We start from the raw sequence: 19404 nt of genomic DNA on the forward strand, positions 1-19404 counted from the left end.
CGACCCACAGAAGGAGACGGTCCGCATGCTGGAAAACGACGCACGTCTTCCCCGAGTGAAAAATAACGACGCAAGTCCGTGTGTGAAGGGGCGAAACCGACGCACACACCATTTTTCTTCCCGTAGAACGACGCACGTCTCCCCGCATGGAAAATAACGACGCAAGTCCATGTGTGAAGGGGCGTAACCGACGCACACACCATTTTTCCACGCATCTCCTCTTCTGCGGCCCTCTGCGGAGATTTTCCACTCCAAACCAGGTACTTTGTGCTTGAAAGAGACATTGTTTACTTTTTAAAGACTTAAGACACTTCATATCACTTTTCAGTGATATCTTTACAAATTCATATTGCATCTTTGATCGTTTTGACCTGCAAATATCCAATATATTTTTCTAAACACTGTGTGGTGTATTTTTGTGGTGCTATATTGTGTTATTGTATGATTTATTGCACAAATACTTTACACATTGCCTTCTAAGTTAAGCCTGACTGCTCAGTGCCAAGCTACCAGAGGGTGGGCACAGGATAATTTGGATTGTGTGTGACTTACCCTGACTAGAGTGAGGGTTCTTGCTTGGACAGGGGGTAATCTGACTGCCAACCAAAAACCCCATTTCTAACAGCCTTCTTAACTTGCTTTATTTTCATCAGCAGCAGGCAAGAACAAAAAATAAAATACTACCAGGCTCAAGAGGCTTAATGCAGCCAACAGGGACAACACTGTAGTCCAACATGACCACCAATAAGGATACAACTTGCCTATAACACTTATCTTGACTGTGAACAGTCCTCTTTTATTGCTGCTCGCAGTGAAGGAAATTGTTTCCATGTTGTTTTTCCTTGTTGCGCTATATGCTTTGTAAGTATATTGCTATAATAATGTTGCCAGCATGTTATTAGACTTTGTTTACTCTTTTATTGCTGCAGTCTCCTTTAAGGGTGTGTTCACGCTGGCAAACTCACATGTTCACAGGCCAGTGTTGTGACAGTACCCTCCTTCTGACCTCCCCTGGTGAACACCCTCTGGGGCCTCACTCTTACTCCCCCTCCTGTTCATTCCCCGCCCAAGCCGTATGCCCCTGATTTGCTCCCGCCCTCCTCCTCTCCATCCCCATCACTCCATTTAATGTTAATCAAAGGTTGTTGCCCTCTTGCCATCTTCCCCGTTTCCTGACACCTGCTATCCTCTCTTCCCCTTCTTTGCAGTTGCCCTTGTGTTACAAATCCCACCCCCCTTCGCTCTTCTAGTTGCCTGTGCCTCAGGCAAGTCAAAGATCTGTGTGCTAATACTGTGGCACCCGCTACTGCCAAAAGCCCCCTAGGGGACTTCCTTGACCCCAGAGCACACCCCGAGTCCTCACCATTCACTTCCTTTGATTGTACTGAGGGTTTGTGAACGAGTACTACTGTTGCCCTTCCTTGCCACACACATACTCGGGGTCGCTCATCTCACACGGGAGCGGCCCCTGAGTCCTACCTCACGCTTCTCTGTCTGGGGTCGGCATGCCAACGCACATGCCATAACTGCTGTTGCTGCCCCCATAGATGCCCGCCATATCAGGCAGCCTCCCATTGTGCTGCCATCCACCAGTAGATGAAGTCACCCAGCCTCTTTAAGGGGTTGCAAGGCTTGGTCACTCACTCATCCCAGGACATTCTCTAACTACAGGTGAGCCCAATATGCCTTGTACTCTGTCAAAAAGGCCTCAGCCACAAGTTCTAAAAAAGCCCTTGTCACTACAGCTAGCCACTTTGTTAATCACTAACAAAATGGTGGCTGGCTTCTCAACATGGCGCATATATACATACACCTGCGCTACCCAAGTAGCCCAAACATAGCCAAAAAATGGAGCAGACACTGGCCTGCTCCATTCCCCACATTAGCTTAGGGGCAGACCTTCCTGTGGTCGGCAGCCCCCCAACACCCGATTATTTGGAGATATTTTGGAGAGACAAGAAATATGTAATTAACTGTAGATCTGTGAACCAAAGATTGATTTAATAGTTTAGTATTGTGATTCAGGTGTAGCAGTGTTCAAAAGAAATTACAAAAGCAGACAGACTCAACATATCTAAAGTTGGATGAAATGTTTCTGAAAAAGATGTAGTTATCATGCTCTAGGACAGTCAACATAGAGTTCACTCAGAATAAATTCAGCAAGAGGAGTAGGAATCGTTTGTATGCACCTCACCTAGGCCCTTGTAACAAGTGGCAGATAAAAAATCCTTGTTATCTGCTATACCTAGAATTACTGGGGTCCTGGTAATTGTAGAGGTGGGAAAATTACAAGGATTATATATTTTGAGGAAATAACATGCAGGAATCGTTTTCTTAAATGCAGATACCCATGAGGTTTTCCCTCGCACGTAATCGGCATTACGCACATTGATCTGTGTGAAAAAAAATTATAATGCTGTATCATTGGAATTTACAGGCCACTTGTAATGGAGGCCTTAGCCATGTAGAAGTGCCAGCACCTCTATTCTGAGCAGCAGAGCACTCTATAAATACTATTCATTCATTCGTCATGGAAACAACAAAAAACCTTCACACCCTCTTTCTCCTTTAATTTATAAATGAAAACATTTTAACCTCACAGCATTTTTTTTTCTGGCTCCCTCAATTTCCTATTCCTTTTGGCACACCAGTTTCTCCCCATGGATCTTTCCAGACCAAACCAACATTTTCACTTTTCATATTAATTAAAGCAAAGTGAATTCAGTTTACTATACAATCGTCTTCGTTTAATAGGACATTACTTTTCTTCTATTACCTTATACCACTTTACATCGTCAATGTTCTATTAGGACACTACAGTCCTATCTTTCTCTTTTTCTCGTTTTGCCATACTAGGACAGATTCTACCTAACCTTTGTTTCCCCTTCTATAAAAAATCATTAAACCTTCCCCAATTACCACAATGCTGTACGCTACAGTAAAGGTGCTGTCGTCATATTCTTGCTACACTTACTTCATCAGTTAAGTTATACAATAACTCTGTTGAAATTATATGTCCATGTATTCTTTAATAAGAGATGGTTGTGGTGTCTGATAGAGCTTCTCAGTTTTCACAATCAATTAATCAATCAGTTGATTTGCATAGCACAGCTAATAAGGGTAACCAGGCACTTGCAGGGGTCGAGGGACTCGGCCAAATAGCCAGGTCTTGAGCGCTTTTCGGAATTCTGGTAGTGAAGGAGAGGTCCAGAGCTGCAGTGGGAGGCCATTCCATGTTTTGTCTGTGAGGTAGGAGGGGTGCCCTGATTCTATTGATGCGGGAAGTGTGGGCAAGCGAGAGGGAGGGTCTGGCTTTTTGGCGGAAGTTCAAGCTGTGGTTGTAGGCTGGGCCTAGTTTGCATTGGGCCTTGTATGTGTGGGTCAGCAGCCTGAAACTGACAGCCAGTGGTGTTCCTTGAGGTGAGGGGTGATGTGGCTCTGTCAGGGGAAGTCAAGGACGAATTTGACTGCAGCATTCTGAATGGTCTATAGTCTCTGGAGGTGGTGTGCAGTGATCCCAGAGTAGAGAGCCTTGACGTAGTCCAGCCTGCTAGTGATGAGGGCTTGTGTGACAGCGCGTCTATTGTTGAGGGGGGAACCACTTGAAGATATTTCATAGCATGCACAGAGTGAAGAAGCAGGCTATGATTGAAGCAGACTGTATTGATCTGGGACTTCATGGTCAGCATTGTTTTTCAAAGATGATGTCAAGGTTTCTGGCATGGTCTGATGAGAAAGGTGCTGGTCCTAGTTCTGTTGGCCACTAGGAAGCGTTCCAAGGAGTGGTGCAGTTGCTGAAGAACAGTACTTCTGTCTTGTCAGTGTTGAGTTTCAGGCAGTTGCATCTCATCCAGTTGGTGACGCTCGTCATGCACCTGTGGAAGGTGGTTCTGGTAGTGGTGGGGTCCTTGGACAGGGAGAGGATGAGTTGAGTATCGTCTGCGAATGAAATTATGTTGAGTTTGTGGGATCTGACGATGTTGGCCAAGGGGGTCATATAGGTGTTGAAGAGGGTGGGGCTGAGGGATGAGCCCTGAAAGACACCACTGATAATTTACTTGGGTTCAGAGGTGAAGGGAGGAAGGTGGACTTTGTGCTCTTCTGGTGAGGAACTAGGCAATCCATGTGAGATTGTCTCCTTGGATGCCAGTGTTGTGTAGCCTAGCAAACACCGTAGTGTTGAATGCCGCTGAGAGGTCGTGGAGGATCAAGGCAGCCTTCCCTCAACAGTCAAGGAGGGTTCAGGTGTCATTGGTGGCTGCGATCAGGGTGTTCTCGGTGCTGTGATTGCTGAGGAATCTGGACTGGGGTATTGTCAAGAAGATGGTTCTGCTCAAGGTTTTTTGTGAGTTGTTTGTTGATGGCTTTCTATAGGACCTTGGCTGAGAAAGGGGGTAAGGAGATGGGCCGGTAGTTCTTGAATATAATGGGGTCCGCTGATGGCTTCTTGAGTAGGGGTTTGACCTTGGCGTGTTTCCAGTCTTCTGGGAACATGGCCGTGGTTATTGGGGTGTTGAGCAAGGATGTGAGTTTGTGGCTGATTCTATCACTACCGAGTTTGAAAGTGTAGTGTAGGCAGGGGTCATTGGGGGCTCCTGAGTGGATGGAGTACATGATGGCGGCGGTTTCCTGGGTTGGTGAGCAGAATCTGTGTGATCAGTTGGTGGTCTGTGCTGATTGTGGTGTGGGTGTGTAGGTTGAGGAAGTCTCTAGGCCTAGGCTGGGGTTCAATGATTTTGTAGATGGTAGTGATCTTGTGATGGAAGAAATTGGTGGTTATCACACAGCTTCTGATGATGTTCTCTGTAGCTGCAGGGCTGGAGAACTCACTGGGGATGTTGAAGAGATACTTGCAGTGGTTGGAACTAGAATCAATAAGAGCAGGTAGGGGACCTCTCTTATTTTTCTTGAGTAGCCACTGGTAGCAGTTTAGGGAAGTCTTGAAGGAGGTCCTGTTAGTGGTGTTCTTGCTAATGCGCCATCTTTTTTCCTGCTGTTTACTGATGTGTTTTGCTGTTCTAAGTTCTTTGGTGTACCAGCTGGTCTGTTTTGTGGTTCTCCTGTGGTCACTGTCTTTGATTGGGTTGATCTTGTCTGCGTAGTTTGTGATCAGGTGCTGAAGTTCCTGCCACTCTGGTCAAGGGATGTGGTGAGGCCAAGATTGGAGCTACTAAGGAAGTTGATCCATTGGGTCTTTGATATTTTGCTCTAGCAGTAGTAGGGGGTGCTCTGCCGAGTGTGAAAGGCGAACAGTATTGTGTGGGCTGGTGACAGTGAAATGGATGATGTAGTGGTTGGTCCAGGTGAATTTGGTGACATGGCTGTACTTGACATGGTGGCTGAAGGTGAAAATGGGGTCCACCATGTGTCCTAAGGTGTGTGTGGGGTCGTGGATGAGTTGGGTGACTCCTATGTTCATGCATTCACTGGATGTCTCTCTGTGAATGACAGTGATTATTCTCCTCTGGATTTGTTGATGCAGTCCAAGTCTCTGTGAGAAAAATGACATCGGGTGCAAGTGTGGGAATAACATCCTACAGCTTGGTGGCATGTTTGTACAGTGAGCACGTGTTGAAGAGGATGCACGCAAGCTGGTGGTGGGATGCTGTTGTGGCATGGTGGGAGGTCTGCGTTGTGCTAAGTGGTGCATTGAAGGGCGTGCTATGGGACGATATGTTGGGCCTACCATAGTGTGAATTTGTACGAGGAGGGTAGATTATTTCAAAGAGTCAGACAATCTGATAACAAAACTAATTGAAAGAGAAAGTAGAATGAGATATAATTTTATTATATTATTATATTTAAAAAAAAAATTCATTTACTTGAAGAAATCGTTGGAATTAAAGAGAAAAACCTTACAAATATAGGTGAGTGATGTCTTCTGATTCACAATTAAAAAGTAAAAAGAACAGATCATATCAAAGGAGAAAATATTGAAAACAATTTTATCTTTGTCTTTACCTAGGTGCGATCGCCAAAAAAACATTTAGTCCTGAAGATGACCCTTTAATTAATTCTATATAGGATCGAAACGTTGACTACTAAATGTGGTTTAGCATACAACATGACTTCAAGACACCTGGAATGAAGGGGTCCTTTTGAAGTTCACTGTTTTGTCTTGGTTTTTAACCACATTATTGTAAATATAGTATCAAATACTTTTTCACTTAAATTATCACTACTATCACTGCACTGCGTTGTTATACTTTAGGAGCACCTGAGGTTTATGATCTAAAAATTGAATATTTTCTTACCATTGAAAAATGATTTTGTCAAGGATATTAAAAATGAAAAGTAATGTATATTGATTTAACAATGGTATTTTTGGCTATAAATAACCTCCTAATAGAAAGTTAAAAGGTGCTGTGGAAGTGTAGGCTTATACTTCTCCCTGAGGACCTATGAATAGATAGTGTGAGGAGAGGCACAGCAAAAGAGTTTGCTAGGGTTGGTGCTTTGAACCCACGCAGATCAGAGCCGGTGTAGCTGTGGAGGGGCATGGAACCAGGATTCGTGGCACTGGGCGAAGTCCAGGCATGGATACACACAGGCAGGCAGGCTAGCTTTTGGAGCCCCACCATCATTAGATCCTGGGAGGTGGGAGAGGTGGGGGGTTCAGTGGGCAGGGCTACTGAAGGTGGGAAGAAAAAGAGGGAAAAGCATGCAGGACAGCAGGTAAGGAGCAGGGGCAATGGGGAAGGGATCTGGGAGCAGAAAGGAGAGAAAAAAGGTGGCCAGATGCAAACACCGAGGCACAACAGGGGCAACAGAAAGGTAAAAAGCCCATAAAAGGGAGACTGAGAAATTCAAGAGCAGAACGGCACAAAAAAAGAGAGCGAGAGATGCACATGAGGAAAAAGGCACAAAAGAGAGTGAGTATTGCAAAATCAAAAAGGCACAAAACAGGGATTGAGAAATGCAGGAGCAGAAAAAGAGAGTGAAAATGTTTTCAAGCAAAAATGCACAGAAAATGTGCATAAAAAATCAAAAAGACAAGAAAGAGAGAGAAATATGAGTGAAAAACAGACAGAGCAAGAAGACAGCTGGAAGGCAACTGGAAAACCGGATCAGCGGTCACTCACATAGTATGCAGCTGGGTCCGAGGATCAGGCCAGGTAAGTTGGAAGCCTGTGCACCTGCCTCATTGAATTGCTTCTTTTCTCGGGGCAGGAGGATCAGTCATTACTTGTTATCTTTCTATTTTCTTTTATCTTCGTGAGGTTCTGGATTCTCTCCTTTTGTTTACCCCCTTTTAGATTCTCTTTCCTATCTTTACAGCCTTTCTCTATTACTTTCTCCGTTTTTACCCTCTTTACATTAACTTTTGCTTTAGTCTCCCCTGGATTCCTCTCTCATTTGTTTACCTGTGCAACACAGTGAGCAGATTCTTAAAAAGAGAAACATATTTTAAATTCAAGATTCTGAACCTTAAATCCTTTTCCATCCACATTCACATAATGAGTACTCAGGAATTTCCCAGAGAATAGAATGCATAGTCCAAAAATATTATTGACTAAATAGGAATCATTTAGGAATTACGGGACTAGAACATTTAAGAAACATCAAACCGTAATTGCTACCAGAATGTTTTCCCAGTGACCCCTGACACGTAATTCTTGGCATACTTGTGTCACAAGTATACGTTGCACAGATTCTGTAGGGGGCAGAGATGTTCTCATCTTCAGGGAAAACCAAACATATATTTTTAATTTTGTTGAATTAATAAATGTAGCCCATGCTTTGATCTTAAAACATTTTGGCCCGTATTTATACTTTTTTTGCGCCGCATTTGCGTCGTTTTTTGACGCAAAAACGGCGCAAACTTGCAAAATGACATTGTGGGTCATATTTATACTTTTTGACGCAAAACTGCGCTAACGCAGTTTTGCGTCAAAAAAATTAGCGCCGGCTAACGCCATTCTGAAGCGCCATGCGGGCGCCGTATTTAATCAATGACGTTAGCCGGCGTTAGCCGCCGGCGCTGCCTGGTGTGCGTGGAAAAAAACGACGTACACCAGGCAGCGCCGGCGTAGGGGGATATGGGGCTTGGGCGTCAAAAAATGGGGCAAGTCAGGTTGAGGCGAATTTTTCGCCTCAACCCGATTTGCGCCATTTTTTTCGACTCCCAACCCCCATAGAAATGACTCCTGTCTTAGCAAAGACAGGAGTCATGCCCCCTTGCACAATGGCCATGCCCAGGGGACTTCTGTACCCTGGGCATGGTCATTGGGCATAGTGGCATGTAGGGGGGCACAAATCAGGCCCCCCTATGCCACAAAAAAAAAATGACTTACCTGAACTTACCTTAATGTCCCTGGGATGGGTCCCTCCAGCCTTGGGCGTCCTCCTGGGGTGGGCAAGGGTGACAGGGTGTGTCCCTGGGGGCATGGGGGGCACCTCTGGGCTCCTTCAGAGCCCACAGGTCCCTTAACGCCTGCCTTTTGCAGGCGCTAAAAAACGGCGCAAAAGCGGCTGTACGTCATTTTTTTTTACCCGCCCACTCCCGGGCGTGAATTTTGCCCGGGAGTGTAAATACGGCGCACATGCCTCGGAGTCAATTTTTTAGACGTGAACGCCTACCTTGCATATCATTAACGCAAAGTAGGTGTCCACGCTAAAAAATGACGCAAACTCCATGGACTTTGGCGCTAGACGCGTCTAACGCCAAAGTATAAATATGGAGTTAGTTTTGCGTCGGAATTGCGTAAAAAAAAACGACGCAATTCCGGCGCAAACGGAGTATAAATATGCCCCTGTATTTTGTAGGTTTGCGCCGTTTTGCGTCAAAAAGCGGCGCAAATGCGGCGCTAAAAAAAGTATAAATACGGGCCTTGGACTCTGGCAATGTCATGATATCAGCCTCACAGTTGTCATACAAGCTTTGCCAAAAGCAACCTTGCATGGAGCAGCCAAACATTAAGGGCTATGTTCACATCACTCTCATCCTAAAGGATTTCCATCTGGCCAACAGAAAACTGACCCAAAGCGACAGAAAATTCTGTGATTTGCTCCTTCTACAGAGAGTAAAGAAATGTGACGAGCCAAAATATCTTATTTTGAAACCCAAAACATGAAGTCCTAATAAGAGCTTGAATTTTTGTCAAACCTTCTGTCCCCTCAATCTGAGGTGCTAGCTTTCCCAATACAACAAAGCGCTATCTTTTTCTGTCAGTCTCTCAAGAAATCTTATTTGTGCCCATTCCTTCTCAGCTTCCTAGAGCTGCCCTCATCCTCACAGTTATCTTTAATTTTATGGCTTCCCTGTTATTGTATTACCATGATGTGGCGAACCCCACTTTCCAGGGTGGCACACCTGGGCAGATCTCTTAAGCCCCCAAAAGGATTTATACATGATGTTCCCATTTTAGAGAAGAGGAGAATGTGAAGGTGTCTCTGGTTCCACATTAAAACAAATAATGCTTATTCAGATAAAATATTTTAGTAGTCAGAAAACCTTGTCAGAGTAACTCTTATCCGCAGGGGGAGTTTTATGAAGGCCCGGTGGAGTTTTTAATTCTGCTCACAGAATTTGAGGAATTTGCTGGCTCTGCTTTACAGTTTTAACATGGAGTTCCGGCCAAATTTCATCAATGGCAGCGTGACGAGATTTGTTTCCAGTTCGACCAACGTGATGACAATGGGAACAACACGAGGATCAAGCAAGCAAGCTGAGAAATTAGTTTTGTTGTCCTCTAGGGTGATTTTCGGTCGCCACGAAGCCTTCTGGCAAGATTTTTTAATGCAAGTAGTCACTGGAGAGGTCAGAGGGCTGCTTCTTCAGTAGATTTTATGTTTGAGGGACAGCACATGTTGCTACATGTTGTTGAGCACTGTGTTGGCGTTCACACTGATTTTTCCCCAGTTTTAAATAGAGAAGCAGTAGGCACCCAGTTGTTTTTATTTTACAATACATTTTTATTATGCACTATTCATTAATAAAGTTTATGTATCAAAATGAAGGTTTTTAGTAATTTCAGTGATCATAATATAAAACAAGGTGAACATTAGAAATACCTCAAACATTTTACTTCACACATCCTTACTTCCTCTATTAAATCAGTCTAGTCCCTACCTATTATCTATGTGTGTGTATATATATATATATATATATTATGACCCAACACTCTCCAAATCCGAAGAGAACCAGGACACCTCCGTGTGCAATTCCAACGTTTTTTCACAGCAAACAAAACAACTGAGTTGTCCTGGTTCTCTTCGAATTAGGAGAGTGTTGGGTCATAATATTTTTGGGCGTTCCTGAGGCCGACCAGGACCGCTGTGACGTAGCGGCCGCATTACAGGGAAAACTTTGTGGAGTGTCATATATATATATATATATGTTATCAGCCTCATAGTTATTGTATTGGCTGTATGGTTACCAGAATTATTTATATGCCATGTACGTATCCCTGAATATCTTAGAAGGCCATAGGGTCTGCAGTTGGATAGCACTTTGTCATGTCACCTTTTGAGTCAGTCCTCATGCCTGCCCCACCCAACCCTAAGTACTCTTTCCAGCTTCCCCTACAAAGAGGGGAGGGAGAAAGTCGTGCCCTGCTTCTTGTATCACCCTCACAGAACACCAGCAACACCTCTGTTACAGATACATTTGGAAGGCAGGCAAATGTTGCCATTTGTATTTCCTTCAAAACCCAATCTTTGCAAGGTCATGATGCTCCTTGTAGAGCTAATCATTGCATGTGCTAGCGTGCCTGGTCCTTAGTAAGTAAACTTACAAGGGGACGCGTATAGGCCGATGAACCCTCTGAATCACATGGAGTATCCTAGCCATGCAGTGACCAATGCTATCGATATTCAATATATCCAATCAATAACTAGATTTATTGATTATTAGTCAATTATATCAACATTCCATGAATAACCACAATACAAAATACATTTTAGCAATTTTATTTCCCTATTTGTTATAATTCTAAGTCATAAGGTTAATTCATACTTCATTCAATTCACTCAAGATTAATTCATTAGTGACCACCAATAACATAATCTAATTAGAACTTTAGAAAACATATGCTTTACTGCTTCAGCATAAGCCAACAAAGATGAATATATCAATAGTAATAGCAGAGTTCAGCAATCAGTTTGTCAATCATTTGTCACTGTCAACGTCACCCAAAGGATTTTACCTAACCCAGATTAGCATTAGCATGTAGGATTTCATGTGAAAACAATTTAGAACATGAATTTGGAAAAACATCTAGCTAAGAGAAGAACTATTTAAACAGTGCAGTTGGTACCTAGAAAGAAAGGCACAAAAGTTAACAGTCACCTTGTCATAGCTACCTATCCACGGAATGGATCAGCAACAAAGTCAGTCTTCGTCTTCAGGTCATCAATCAATCAGTAACGCATCAGGCTCTCAAGAGCATGAGCCCAATGACAGAATCTCGAATCGCATCTTCTGACATCTAACATCTGCATCAATCCTCCCATCTCATCTCGAGTTTTTGTCCCTTGTCATGACATTTTATTAAAGATTTCCAGTCCATCCCCCTAATTCCTAATTGGTCAATTAGTCACCAGATATAACTCTACCCAATAAAATTAATTTAGCAAATCTATGAATTCTAATATTACGCCGTTGTCAGTTCATTGATTGGTTCGCTGTACGATGTCCTCATCATCTGGCTCCTCAGGTATTGAAAATGTTGCATCTTCTTCTTCAGTCAGTGTCTCTATTGTTCGAGTCCTGGGAAAGTACATCGAGTCTGTCTTACACCAAATTTGTTACATGCTTAGTTCCATCATCTCCTGTCCGTCGGTACATTGTAGAAAATTCTAGCTAAGCAGACTTCATAAGAGGTTCAAGGACAGTTCAACACATTTGCCTTTCTACAGCACACAATTATTCTGCTGCTGCAAGAGGCCTGGCAAACATAGGCCACAACTTCGGCTAAGTTAACTCTACCATATAATGCAAAACATAGGTTATTCATCTTAATATGACATACTACTACATTATTATTATTACACATTTTCAATATTTCACGCATTTTTAATCATTTTAGTACAAGTTTGTATAAGTTGGCTGTCACTCTCCGTGGGCACATTTTCAAACGTGCACATTAATTTCTCTACGTTTAATTTTTCTATTATTTTCTTGTTAATCAAAACACAGAAACATTCATTAATAATTTCTAATTAACATATCTGCTTCAACACCTGTAGCCACTCAGTTTAAGTGAATGGAAACCATAGGTTCTCTGTATTGTTAGATTGACTAATGTCAACTTGCCAAAATAATTGAGTAATGTCAACTTGCCAAAATAATCTGCACGTACACACCCACACGCGCGCATACACACACACACCCCATTACCATTCAGAATATTTGCTTCCTAGGATCCAAACCTGATAAACACTCATACTCTAAAGCAGGGGCATAGTGAACCCGCTGCCTCAGCAGCTACAGCGAGGGTGGGTTTTTTTCTGGGCCTCTTATCTGCAGCTTGGCAGATAAGAGATCATCATTAAGTAAAAGGAAGAAAAAAAGGTGTACTGCTAAAAAGGGAGAAAAAGTTGGATGAGTTGAGCATGAGGGTGAAAGGATATATGGATGGATGAGTGGTAAAAGTGTGGGCGGATGAAAGGTTGAATGGGTAAAAGGGTGGATGAGTGGGTGAAAGGATAGATGTGTGAAAGAATGGGTGAGTGGGTGAAAGGATGGGTGGATGAGTTGGTGAAAAGATGTGTGGATGTGTGTGTGAAATGATTGTTAGCTGGGTGGTGGATGAGTGAGGGAAAGGATGAGTAGATGGGTGGATGAAAGGATGGCAGAGTGAATGGAAATCGGAGATGGATGGATGGTGGGTGGATGGGTGGATGGATGGCTGGGTGGATGGATGAATGGATGGCAAACTAAATGGAAATCCGAGAGGATGGATGGGTGATTGGGTCAAAGGATGGCGAAGTAAATGGAAATCTGAGAGGATGATGGGTGGGTAAAATGATTGCAGAATAAATAGAAATCTGAGAGAATGAATGGATGATGGGCAGATGACTGGAAGGACTAGAGGACCAATTGATGGCTGAAAGACATTACTGATAGATGGATAAGTCAAATAATGGATGTATGGGTGAATGGATGTATGGGTGGATGCATGCATAGATGATGGACGTGTGAACACATGCATAGACGGATTCAATGGCTAATGGATAGATGGAATGGTGAAAGACTAAATGATGTATGAGAGAAAGAATGGATGACAGAATGGTGCATATCATCAGTGAAATGCTGACGGATAGATGCCTGGATGGACGTGACAAGGGAGCTCCTTTATGGAAATTCGGGCTTGCTTGCATCACATGCTTGGTGCTGTCAGAGCTTTGGTTCTAAGCGGGGCTACTTTAATTTTATGGCTACTCCCTTGCTCTAAAGAGATGGTGCTCTTGAGTTAGAATAGTGTCAGTCCTGAAATGTTTACACTTAATTAATATGAAATAGGTGTACACCTTTCTAATCTATTATTTGTGCCTGTTCACAAGAAAAAAATGGGTGTGGGGCGGCTGAAGGACAGTGACTTGCAGAAAAAACAACATAAAATGCACTGCTACCGGAGAGAAAAGAAGCTATTCCATTCCTCACGACTGACTGCAGCACGGACCGAGCTCGGTGATGGGTGTTTTGTTCCTTTAAAATGAAGAAAATTGAAAGCATGAAATGTGTTCTGCATGATTGCTTATATCTGTCACTTCTGCTGAATGTTAGCAGGGAAAGGCTAAGCCTTAAGAATAAAGTCCTGAGGTTTTGACAATTGATCTACACACACGGTATACAATTTGTGTAAAACAGGTCGTGCGAGACATTACTCAGTACAGCGTTGTGCCAAAGATATGCAAAAGGGGGAACAGAACACCTGAAAATCTAAACACCCACATTGTATGGGAGCCTGCATCACCGCAGGCCCGTTATTTAAGGCAAAGTGAATGAAAGTCCTTATATTGAATATCATTTTATTTTTCAAATACGCATTTGGGACTTCAGCTAGACGGTTCTGAAAAGAGGGCACCCGACAAAAAAGGCTGCTGCCCCGCCTGCCAACTTCGCAGTTTCTCTGCCCCATTTAGAGGTGATGGGACTGCAGAGTTCCCCCTCGCGGGGAATCAGCTGCCTCTGCCCGCCCACCCCTGGCCAACCACCCACTATGCTCCACTAATGTTGTGATATATATATATATATATATATATATATATATATATATAAAAAAATTGAGGCATAAGGGCAAAGAACATACAATAACCCAGAAGAACACAATTGTTTTAGATAAATCCCGCAACAAGGATTAGAACTCTTTTATCACAGTATTTAAGGCAGTAATTGGGTTTCTAAAACAGGGTCTCAACTGCAGGATCAAGTCAGTGAGTATCCAAATCCTTCTGTCTCAATTACCAGAAAAAGGGGTTAAATCATTGTGTACTATAAACTCACTACAATTCCTTAAGATGGTTGCATGATGTAGTGTCTTCCCCAGCCCTGGAGCAGGCAGATGAATTAAACCACATGGGAGCTGTGATCAAACATTACTTTATTGCTCAGCATACACTAACACTGCACATTACATCATACTTTCCATTAACCACACCTTAACACCTCCCTGTACATTACTACTTCCTTTTCAGAGTCCGCCCAGAACCAGGAGGATTATAGTGCCCATAACATCAAGGTGCTACACATAACATTTAGTACAATTTGCCTGAGGAGGGCTGTTGTTTTGCCCTGCAGGATCTACACACGAGTGCAGAAGTGTCCAAACCGCTATATTAATTAAAATTGCTGTGATTTACCTCTGACATGCTCGCATTTACAATTTGTAAAACAGCCCTGTAATTGGAAAATGACTACCAGAAATGCTTGTTTATTCTGCGTGCAATAGGCAAGGTAGCATAGCTTGCTTCTTCCTTAAAATCACTCTACCAGTCTGCCTGGATTTGTGACCAATTAATAGGTGCTTCTGAAGCATTAAATTGCTTTTTTGGTGGGGGTAATGGATTACTGATATTTAAGCTCTGCAGTATATGCCGTGCACAATGAATTGTATGGAATTAGATCAGATTGACTGGTAGCACCTGAAATGTCCCTAGAACAGCTAAATATTTGGATTTGCTTTGCGTTCTAGCACCTACACTCTAGACCTCATCACAAGTGTGTCAGAATAGAGTATTTTAATCTGTAGTCCATGGGCCCCTAGGAGTCTGCAAAGCCTTTTCAGGAGGTATGCAACTGCTTAGCATATTTCATAATCTGTGTATTTGCTTGATGAATGCTTGTTTCTGTATTTTTTGTGCACTGTTTTGTCGTTCAATTAATTGACAGTGCTTAGTATGGGGTCCCCGGATTGCAGTAACGACTCAGTGAGGGTCCGCTGATTTCCAATAATGATCAAGTGGATGTCCCTGGGTTCCAGAGTTGATTAAGTGGGGGTCCACAGATGTCAAAAGATTAAGGACCACTCAGTTGAGGTAATTACCACAGTTCACGCATAGTAAATACCCTAATTCCAAGCTTGCAACAGAAAAATGAGGCAGAACATGCAGAATTGTTTTTTAACACATCAACTCTTGCATGTTTTGCCTTTTTCCCGGATCTTTTCCACCTTATAAGTTTCAGCAGATTTGAGTTGCAGGAATTGATTAGGGGAAAACTATGAGGGAGTGATAATTATCACACAACTCTTAATTCTAATCCCTAGGAAGTACTGACAAGTCACTTGGTCCTGCTTTCTAGCTGCTTCCTGATATTTAAACAACTCTGACTCTTACCACTTCATTTTTGTCACAGGCCTCACATCATAAGCATGAGTAACAGAAGGAGAACAAGCAATAGAGCAAGCCCATTAAATTAACAAACTTTTTTTATCCCATCATCTGTGCTATGACAGCATATTGTGCATCTTCACCTGAGAGATCTGCTTGCCTCTTCCCCTGAGACTGCTGGAAAATTAATGCTATTGTGTGTCTAGTGATAGAGCTTAAAATTTAGGGCCGTATTTATACTCCGTTTGCGCCGAATTTGCGTCGTTTTTTTCTACGCAAATTCGACGCTAAACTAACGCCAACTAACGCCATATTTATACTATGGCGTTAGAGGCGAATAGCGCCAAAGTTCCCGGAATGTGCGTCATTTTTTAGCGTGAACCCCTTCCTTGCGTTAATGATATGCAAGGGAGGCGTTCCCGTCTAAAAAATGACTCCCAGGCCTTTACGTGGTATTTATACTCCCGGGCAAAAGAGACGCCCGGGAGTGGGCGTGGCTAAAAACGGCGCATTTGCGCCGCTTTTTAACGCCTGGGTCAGGCATGGCGTTAAGGGACAAGTGGGCTCAAAATGAGCCCAGAGTGCCCTCCCCTGCCCCCAGGGACCCCCCCTGCCACCCTTGCCCACCCCAGGAGGACACCCAAGGCTGGAGGGACCCACCCCAGGGACATTCAGGTAAGTATTTTTTTATTTTTTTTTAATAATTTTTTTTGGCATAGGGGGGCCTGATTTGTGCCCCCCTACATGCCACTATGCCCAATGACCATGCCCAGGGGACAGAAGTCCCCTGGGCATGGCCATTGGGCAAGGGGGCATGACTCCTATCTTTACAATGATAGGAGTCATGTTGATGGGGGATGGGCGTCGAAAATAAATGGCGCAAGTCGGGTTACGACGATTTTTTCGACGTAACCTGACTTGCCCCATTTTAAGACGCCCATGCGCCATTTTCCCCCTACGCCGGCGCTGCCTGGTGTACGTGGTTTTTCTCGCGCACACCAGGCAGTGCCGGTCTGCTTGCGCCGGCTAACGCCATTCAATAAATACGGCGCCCGCATGGCGCTTCAGAATGGCGTTAGCCGGCGCAAAACTTTTTGACGCTAAACTGCGTTAGCGCAGTTTAGCGTCAAAAAGTATAAATATGGGCCTTAGTTATTTCCCACATGTCACAAAAGTCATCAGGATGTGACAGTTTATGTTTATTGAAGTAAAAGAGTGAAACACCAACATAGGAAGTTGCACTGACACACAATTTAAAATTGCAATTACTTGTATTTCAGAGTTCAACTTAGGTACCTTTTTAATTAAATCACATTAGAAAGATATAACGTATGTTAAAATATAACTTAGACTTTAGATTAACAGTGCATATAGAAACCATATTGAATTTTTAGTGATTAGCAAATGATTAATGAGTTAAAAAATATGTGTGAGGAATGCACTTCTCTGTTGTACTTAATGAAAAGCAGTAACAAAGCGTTTCCATTTCAATGAAATACTACTCATATTGATGAAATATTATTAATGGTGAATTTATATGTTTTCACTTTACATGTGTTTTACTAAAACATATTAATAGCGTTATTGTAATTTTGTGTTAGCATAAGTGAGGCCTGCAGAGCTTGCATTTTGTAGTCAAGTAAAAGTTTTGAATTATTATTTCTTCATAATGTGAAGTCTTCTTTCAGATTTCGGTCTCATGAGAAGCAAAGATCTTTTGAAATGGACCTCATTGTTTGAATGTGGAAAGGGGCATTCTTTTGTCCTTGAAAACAGTACATTGCAGGAACATGGATTGAGTCGATATACATTTGTTTCAAGCCTGTTTAGATTCACACGGAAGTGAGATGTTCCCATGACAGATCTGGGAAGAAACTGGATTATTTCAAATTGAAGTTGTACGTTTATTTCTCATTGGATGATGCCTATTGGATGTGACATGAACTGATGCTTTTGTCGAATCAGAATGTTTTGTGAAGTTTAAAATACTGATGGACATTTGAAATTTGGGCAGTCTTGAGCATTCCAGAGCAGTCTTGAACAGCTTGTGATGCTTGCAGATGCCTTGCTGATCTGAATGTTTTATCCCTTGGAGATGTATGTTCCTCTCTACCATGTGTCCTTACCTTTGAAATTACTTTTTTAGACTTAGAATTCATTTTATGTCCCCATTAAAAAGACTTGTGACTGAGCTTCTGATATGCTGACCCTTTCTCTTTTACTTATCTTTTGCCAAACTTAGTTAGTGACCTGCAGTCCAAGATTATCTTTTTCCAAATTATTTTTGTCTCTTTTGTACTTTTTGTATTTTGTCCACAAGTGTTCATCCCCACACATGTATTTCCCTGATTTGGTTAGTTGTAGGGTTAACCTATACCCAGCCTAAGATTTGAATTGACTAATGATTGTAAATTCTGAGCAACAGGTTATACCAGTGTCTCAGATATTCCTATTGATGTTATACATTCTTCTTCTTGAATATTTAGTTTTATTAATGTTAGTTCGCCTGAACCTGTTTAGATGTCTTGGGGAACCTTTGGTGATTATGGGCCATATTTATACTCCGTTTGCGCCGAAATTGCGTCGTTTTTTTTGACGCAATTTCGACGCAAAACTAACGCCAACTAACGCCATATTTATACTATGGCGTTAGAGGCGAATAGCGCCAAAGTTCCCGGAATGTGCGTCATTTTTTAGCGTGAACCCCTTCCTTGCGTTAATGATATGCAAGGGAGGCGTTCCCGTCTAAAAAATGACTCCCAGGACTTTACGTGGTATTTATACTCCCGGGCAAAAGAGACGCCCGGGAGTTGGCGTGGCTAAAAACGGCGCATTTGCGCCACTTTTTAACGCCTGCTCAGGGCAGGCGTTAAGGGGCCTGTGGGCTCAAAATGAGCCCACAGGTGCCCTCCCATGCCCCCAGGGACCCCCCCTGCCACCCTTGCCCACCCCAGGAGGACCCCCAAGGATGGAGGGACCCACCCCAGGGACATTCAGGTAAGTTCAGGTAAGTATAATTTTTTATTTTTTATATTTTTTTTTGGTGGCATAGGGGGGCCTTATTTGTGCCCCCCTACATGCCACTATGCCCAATGACCATGCCCAGGGGACAGAAGTCCCCTGGGCATGGCCATTGGGCAAGGGGGCATGACTCCTATCTTTACAATGATAGGAGTCATGTTGATGGGGGATGGGCGTCGTTAAAAAATGGCGCAAGTCGGGTTAAGACGATTTTTTCGACGTAACCTGACTTGCCCCATTTTAAGACGCCCATGCGCCATTTTCCCCCTACGCCGGCGCTGTCTGGTCTACGTGGTTTTTTCCCACGCAAACCAGGCAGCGCCGGTCTGATTGCGCCGTCTAACGCCATTCCATAAATACGGCGCCCGCTTGGCGCTTCAGAATGGCGTTAGACGGCGCAAAACTTTTTGACGCTAAACTGCGTTAGTGCAGTTTAGCGTCGAAAAGTATAAATATGGGCCTATGTATCTTTATATATATGTATATATATAACTTGCTTTTGCACATTGTCTTCATGACTCTGAGCTTGTGTTTGGAATAATTCTTTCAACTTTTATTCCTGTTTGGAGTTTCCTTCAGTGGCGGCATTGGTCATGGTGTTAAATTGTT

Source organism: Pleurodeles waltl, chromosome 2_1, assembly GCF_031143425.1.
Source record: "Pleurodeles waltl isolate 20211129_DDA chromosome 2_1, aPleWal1.hap1.20221129, whole genome shotgun sequence".
Lineage (NCBI taxonomy): Eukaryota > Metazoa > Chordata > Amphibia > Caudata > Salamandridae > Pleurodeles > Pleurodeles waltl.